The sequence below is a fragment of the Penaeus chinensis genome, chromosome 31 (genome assembly GCF_019202785.1).
Source record: "Penaeus chinensis breed Huanghai No. 1 chromosome 31, ASM1920278v2, whole genome shotgun sequence".
Taxonomy (NCBI): domain Eukaryota; kingdom Metazoa; phylum Arthropoda; class Malacostraca; order Decapoda; family Penaeidae; genus Penaeus; species Penaeus chinensis.
The window spans coordinates 8,609,855-8,617,354 of NC_061849.1; the positions used below are offsets into that span (position 1 = coordinate 8,609,855).

At 41.2% G+C, this 7,500-nt stretch overlaps 1 protein-coding gene across 1 annotated transcript in view; it reads right to left on the minus strand.

Moving 5' to 3' along the window:
• LOC125041807 (caveolin-1-like) overlaps positions 1 to 6,589 on the minus strand; it is a 54,064-nt gene extending 47,475 nt beyond the window's left edge. Inside the window, exon 1 of the mRNA XM_047637120.1 lies at positions 6,560 to 6,589. The gene's annotated coding sequence lies outside the window, so the exon portion shown is untranslated. The remainder of the gene's footprint in view (positions 1 to 6,559) is intronic.
• Positions 6,590 to 7,500: the final 911 nt, after the last annotated feature.

The window sequence follows — 7,500 nt, forward strand, 5'->3', positions numbered from 1 at the left end:
CTAATAGGGATGGCTTGTTTCCTCTGATTTAAAAAGACTAAATGGTCAATTAGCTCCTAATTTATCTGTTATCTTACGCCTTTTAGTCCGCCAAGGGTCACTTTCAGAGTGCTGGCGCTTAGGTAATGTTCCCCTATTCCTAAGGCCCACTACAGTCTTCACCTACTGACTACAGGCCCATTTCAGTTACAACAATCTCATCCAAGGTTTTTGAACGTTTGCTGGTCAAACATCTTTCTTTATGTTTGAGACCGTTTCCTCCAGAGAGAAAGGGACTCGGCTGCAATGATGCATTGCTCATGTTGGTGCATGAAAAGCAGTCTGCTTTCGGTAAAGGTCATGAGTCAAGTCTTGTCTCTCTGGATTTTAGTGTCACAGTCTGTTAGTGGTAAAGTTTCAAGTATTTTAACTGAATGTTTAATAGGTAGATAGCAGCGTGTTCATGTTGATGGTAGTTTTAACTGATATTCCCGCGTGTCTTCTGGAGTTCCTCTGAGTAGTTCTTGGCCCTTTGCTCTTCATTTTACATACAGGCGATGTGGTCCAACATTACTAGTATGCTGGCTTCTCCGGCAACTAGGCGAATAGTAGCTGACAGCCTCACTGTAGACTTGATAATTCAGTCGTGGTGCTCTCGGTGGGGCATGACATTAAATCCAACCAAATTGAAGGAAATTATTGTGAGTCGGTAGAACGCAGTTGCCTCAGCATCCAAGTCTGATTAATGGAGCCTTAAATACTTCAGTGGATAATCTGAAGCTCTTAAGTGTACTCCTTGATTCAAAGCTTACATTTGAATGACAGATTAGGAATATGGCCCGGGCAGTTTCATCTAAGTTAGGCATCATTCGCAAGTGCAAGAATATTTATGAAGACATTACTCCCAGCTTCTTTTCTTTCATTCTGCCTCATTTGAGTATTGTTCTCATGTGTGGTTAACTGCTGCAGAGTCACACGTAAGACTCCTCCACCGTCCTTTTAATACCATTAAATTTCTCCTGTCTGACTTAGACTTTAACACTGGGTATCGTAGGGATTTTGGGGCTCTTTCAATCTCATACAAGACTGAAGACGATAATTCACATCCCCTCTATAAGTTTTTACCTGATTCTATTAACCTGCAAGAGTTACTGGAATTTCTAAAACCCTCAGTCCAGTAACATTTGACACAAGTCGACCGTCTGTATCTCAGTTTTCTAGATGCTTTTAACTGCTATCTTTAGGCTCTGGAACAGATTGCCTCCCGAAATTGAAACTTATCCAACTTTTAGTAAGTTTAAGAGTTCAGCTGATATGTCTTCACGACGTTAATATCTGATAATTTTCTTTTTTCTCTTTCTCTTTCTCTTGACTTACACTGACACCCTCTGGCGGTATATTTCTCGAATTTTCAGTGTGGCTCCGTATACGGCCTATTGTGATAACAATAATAATAGTAATAATAATGATAATAATAATTATGATAATAATAACAAAATACTAATGATAATAATAATAATAACAACAATAGCAAAACAACAACAACAAAAATAAATATTAATAATTACTCTTACCATCTGAACATCAGCATTAGTGACAGTATCATTATTTTCGTCATAGTTATTTATGTTATTTTCATTGTTATAATTTCTTTTGTTATTGTGTTACTAGTTTTGTAATTTTTGTTATATGCCAATACAGCACCGACTATATAAATTATAAATTAGGTGCTACGTTAGCATTCCCTCTACGCTTGTAAGCAAGGATGAATATTGCAGGAAATAAAGCTTCCAAGAAGTGAGTGAAAAGAAAACTTGAATTTAGCTTCTAAAAAATATTGAAAGGTCAGCCTTGCTTGGGGTTGCAGTCGACTGGATATTGCGGCTTTTTCGAGCACGTATACAAGTGTGTGGCTGCATATATCTGTTTATATATCTGTCTACCTATATCAGTCTATATCTCTCTATATCTATATATCTATATCTCTATCCATATGTATTCAATATATAATATATATACAATATATATATATATATAATATATATAATATATATAATATATATACATATATGTATATATGTGTGTGTGTGTGTGTGTGTGTGTGTGTGTGTGTGTGTGTGTGTGTGTGTGTGTGTGTGTGTGTATGTGTGTGTGTGTGTATGTGTGTGTGTGTATATGCGTGTGTATCTATATACATATGCATATGTTAAGAACCTTTGGCACCCGAGTTGCATAACTGCACTCACTGCGTGAAAGAAATCGTCCCGCGCCTTCAGTCTCGCTCCACCTGGTCCAGCTACGTCTTCCGTGCTCGCTAATTGCTATGTATCGAACTGATGCTCTAATCGGAGGAACTGTTGCTGGCGGCGATTATCAACAGCGACTCATGCACGTCCTTGACACCTCCGAGGACATAATGGTTCCTTTAGCAGATTGAGAGCGTGCGAAGACTTGCGGTCCGGCTCTTGGGGAGGACTTCCTGCGCTAACTGAAGCCGTAAACCACCGCCTTCCTTTATTCAGTTTAGCTCCTTCAGCTACTTGAACTTCAATTTAGATTATCTAATGGGGCCCAGAATAGTGTAAATAGGAAGCCGAGAACACTTCTTTTAAGATTATATGTAGAAGAGTCAATATGGGTTAGTGAAGTCGTGATTATCTATTCCACGACTGGATGGCGGCAGGAAGGAAAAGGGTTTCGAAAGTACGAATTAGAATATACCTTGAAGAGGAAACGTTACAACATCTAATGAAATATACAGCACTCGAAGCTGCTTGAAAAAATAAGAAGAAATTAACGGAAATGAGAGCGAAAGGGCTAAGACAGAAATAGCACGAGGTACACTTACATATAATTATCATTCTTGCTGGCAACTGGAAATGTGGATGAAATTGTTCGGAAGCATTACTGCGAAGTATGAGACCTCTGTTTGGGTCAATGGCCATCCCTGGTGTGCATGAACAGTCACGCACAGGCAGTGCTTGGCGTGTCCTCTTTTTCTCTGTTTCCACCTTGTGTCACTCTGCTCTTGCCTCTCTGCGCCAACATGGCGCCACTATCCTCCTGATAATACCGCAGTCAAGGCAAAGACATATTCGTCAGTACCGGCCTGGTGGCAGGGGACTGCGAGGCACTTCACAATGTGATTGGCGAAGGGACGTCGAAGGCTAAAAGTTAATGGTTGCTGCACAGTGGCAGTCTTTCATGGTGATAAATGGGACACAGTAAAGGGTAAACACTTCAGTGAGGGTAAGTAACAGTAGGAAGGAATAATCAGCGGTCATGGAGCAGGTGTAAAATAAAGAGGGGAGGGGAGGCGTCGCGTGTAAAGGGACCCTGAAGCCCCTCGATAACACGGGCGCCCCTCCCGCGCCCCTCTCCCCCGGAAGGCCTTATTACCTCCCGCCATGCCTTTGTCTACTGCCACCGGCCATCCTGTCGTCGCTACTGTTGATTCTTCTTTATTTCTGCAACGACGTCTCCCTCTGGTTCTTGGTTTTGCATCGTGAGTTTGCCATTTGTCACCCAACCCTGCCTGTCAGACTGCAGCAGCACCAGTAGAAAGTGCGACTGATCAGGGCACTGTATATTATTGACTTTTATATCACTTGCCGTCGTGTTATTTAGCCCCATAAGCTGGTTTCACTGCGTGAAATGATCCAGGAAATGTCAACGTTTATTTCATAATCACATAACTGACACACTGACACCGCTGCAAATTACGTAGTGTCATTTTTACACATCATGTCGGTGTTGCTTCCTAGATAATTGTCATATTGACCCAGATGTTATCGTCGAGAGCAGTTCGCACGAGATGCCGAAATCGCGGCCTCGACAAGAAATTTCATTACAACTTCTTTTTGTGGGAAGCTGACAGTCAGCTTCGATACCTGATCTATTAGCCCCCTGTTCCTTTTTTGCAGTATAACTCCGTACTTTTAATTTGCCTTCTGTTAAAAATTGAGACGGTATATAGTAGCATGGAATATCTCTAACCAGCAGAACAATTCCGTCCATGGTTATTTTTTGTATATTTGTTTTTCAATGATAATCTAAAAAAATATACATGTCGCTCAGGATAGAACTTGCTTCTTTTTATCTGAAGCATATTCTACAGTCTCTCCGCTGCTGTTTTTTTTTCCAGTGTCGTTTAAACTTTCTGTTTTCACTAAAGCATTTTTATTACTGATAATCATCTCTTCACAATATCTTCACACATAGTACAAGGCCTTTCTTGATATTTCACTCAATCTTGACGAGTGGATTTAGACACTTTACGTGGGAGGCGGACGGCAGACACACACACAAGGTTTAGGAATAATTCAAGAAGACTTGGAGTTAATATGAAGATATATATAATTAAAGGCCATAACTCTATTGGTCTATTGTTTTGTTTTAATGATCTGGTCAGCTTTTGGACAACTGGCGGTTAAGGGACCAGCCTAGGGAGGCAAAGGAGGCAGCCCAGATGCTCCATTTCCCAGTCTCTCTTTGGAACGATCAAGTGCTTTTCTTGGGCAAGTAATGCTATTTTGAGGTTCTGAGTTTTTTCTATAAGCCTAATGTAAAATATGCCCACATTAATTACAGAATCCGATAAGTTTGCGTGACATTCAAGACCTAACTTTGGACAGACTCATTGTACCACGTACTAGAATTTAGTTGTTTTTGTAAGATATATATATATATATATATATGTGTGTGTGTGTGTGTGTGTGTGTGTGTGTGTGTGTGTGTGTGTGCGTGTGCGTGTGCGTGTGCGTGTGCGTGTGCGTGTGCGTGTGTGCGTGTACGTGTGCGTGTGCATGTGTGCGTATGTATGTGTGTGTATGCATGTGTCATATGGATGTATGCATATATAATTTTGTCATGGAACTAACTTATTTCCTCTTGTATCAAATTTCTTTGTATCATTATATTTTTCTTAGTCACCTTTACTAGTGGGTCGATGGCTATTGACATTTGAAGATATAAATATTGGTGTGAATAAATCGATAGAGACAAATCTAGACAGATAGACACATGTAGAAGAGAAGTGGTAACTTTGTGCACCGCCCACGCACACGTGGACGCAGAGCAAGTGAACATTTGAGGAGAAGCGCCACGGACTCGGGACCTTTTTTGCCGCCCTCGCCGCCCTGTCATTCTCTGCCGCAATCACGCCCTGTCCGACGGCTCGCCCACGGGATGGGGCGCTTGGCGAACATCTGTCACTTCATTTCCTAACCTCCGTAGTTGATCCTAGTCAATCGACCCATCGACCTATTGATGTTAGCGACAAAGGCATTCATTTATTTCTTGGGATTCGATGCAAATTATCCAATGCTGGTCTATGCTAAAACCCTTTTTTTAAACCAGCCAAATACCTTCGATTATTAGGGTGACAGCACAGGCTGAGTACATCACTGGTCACTTGTGGCCACGGCCTTCCATCAAGCTCAGTCAATCCTTCGATGATTGGTGCTGATAGTGTCATGTGGTTAATGCTAGCACTGGGCTTGATCAGAGTGGATAACGATTGCGTTGTCTGCACTGGTAATAATCATGCAGCACGTGATTATTATGGTCACGGCAGACATATTGTAAATTATAAACCTGATGAAGCAGTTGGCTGAAGGGTCATTCATCTTTTTCAGCATTTTCGTAATCGTACTCTGGGGGGTGGGAGGTTAAGCTCAGGCGAACGTTTTTTAGAACACCATAAAAATGACGATCCTGATATAATTAAGAATTACTTATTATTTGTTGCCTTCGTATCGCGCAGCCAAAATCAAGACTGGAAGATGTGTGGCTGATGAGATTATCTATTTCCAACACAGAGACACTTGGACACATTAATTTTATTCTAATGGTGAAAGCTCGATGGACGAAGACAGGGCATCCTTCAAGTCACTTCAAGTCACTCTGTAGGGTCTTGGGAAAGATAAAATGTACGCTTATGAAAATGATGAAAAAAAGAATGACCCTTAATTGACATTTACTCGAAACCGGCGTAAACTGCTTTGGCCAAGATGGTTGTTTGACAGCCCCGGCACAGCTATTCAGCGACGGCACAAGTACAAGGCGGAAATAAGATATTAGAGAGTTCAACACAAATGTATAATAGACAGTGACAATTATCCTAAGCGTTTGTTAGCGTGCTTTGTTCCAGTGTCTAACCACGATGCAGCAGGTAATTACTGTTATTTTTTACACCTGCTCTTTTCCGCATTGTGAACTATCTGTCTCGGCACGTCGGAAGTTCCTTGTCCGAAAGTAACAATCACAACGGCATAACTAAAACAAAAGATAAGTAAAAAAAAACAAAAAGAATCATAATTTACTGCAAGTACTGGTCACTGCAATTATCATTATTCTTGTACGCGTCGCCACATCCACAGCATGCACGTGGTTCACAGCAATATACTCTGCGATAACAACTTACTGCTTTACGCCAGGATCTTCCACAAACTCTTTTTGATAATAGAAAATGCAAGCACATATGCACTCGTTTTCAGTCCACCAGTGATGACATGACACCCCGCCAGCAGACAATGAAAAGTGACATCCAAAGTAAGCGAAACGATCGCCGGGAACTCACGTAGGCAGCGAAGCGTGGTCGAGGCGCCGCCGTCTGAGCTGGAGTAAGACGCCGTCGGCGGGGCAGCCGGGCGGCCACGCCGTCGCCATGGAAACGCGCACGCCACGCACTCCGCACGCACTTCACTTATAATTGTCGTAATGGTCGTCGTTAATCAAAAAAATTAGTTTGGTTGGCTCGCTGTATGACTTTTTTTTTTTCTTTTTGAATGGCGGTCGGTTACCTTAGAATTAAGTAGAAGGCAAATGGCACGAGTCAATGTTGCTTCTGTTTCATTACGCTTACTGCGGGACCGTGCCATTCTGAGAAAGGTAAATATTTCGTGGCTCTCAATGTTTTGTTTATGTTATCCTTAAAGCATCGTTTGTGATCTTACTTAGGGAACAAGAATTATGTTGGCTGAGTATATAAATCATCTTTACAAAAATGTACGCACAAATTCCATTATTTGCACTTTTTATGAAGCAGAACCAAGCATTTATCCCAATTTAAAAAAAAGATGTAACAGCAGTCTGTAATAACTCTTACAGTTCCTTTAAACGTAATTACACGGCATTCCTCATCACCACTTAATTGAAATCAATATTTCAGTGTTCAGTGTGAAATTATTGTTTCTTATAGAGCTGTGCAAGCACAAAGGGGAAAGCGCTGCTCGCAGTTTATGCAGAAAAGTCGCCTTTGCCGTGTCTTGAGCGGCGCAGAGCCTCGTTATTTATGCATGGATGTGAAACAGGTTTCCAGGGACGCGATAAATAAACTTAAGGCTTCACATGGCGAGTTATCGACGCCCATTTCGTCATATTGATTGTGTGACTTTTGGTCACATCACAGACAATTGCAAATTGTATTTTCGTTTCCATCGATATTTTCCCATTTACCGTTAGCATTATTATACTTCTATTACTTACCATTATATGGCGAAAGCAGATATTTAAATCCAT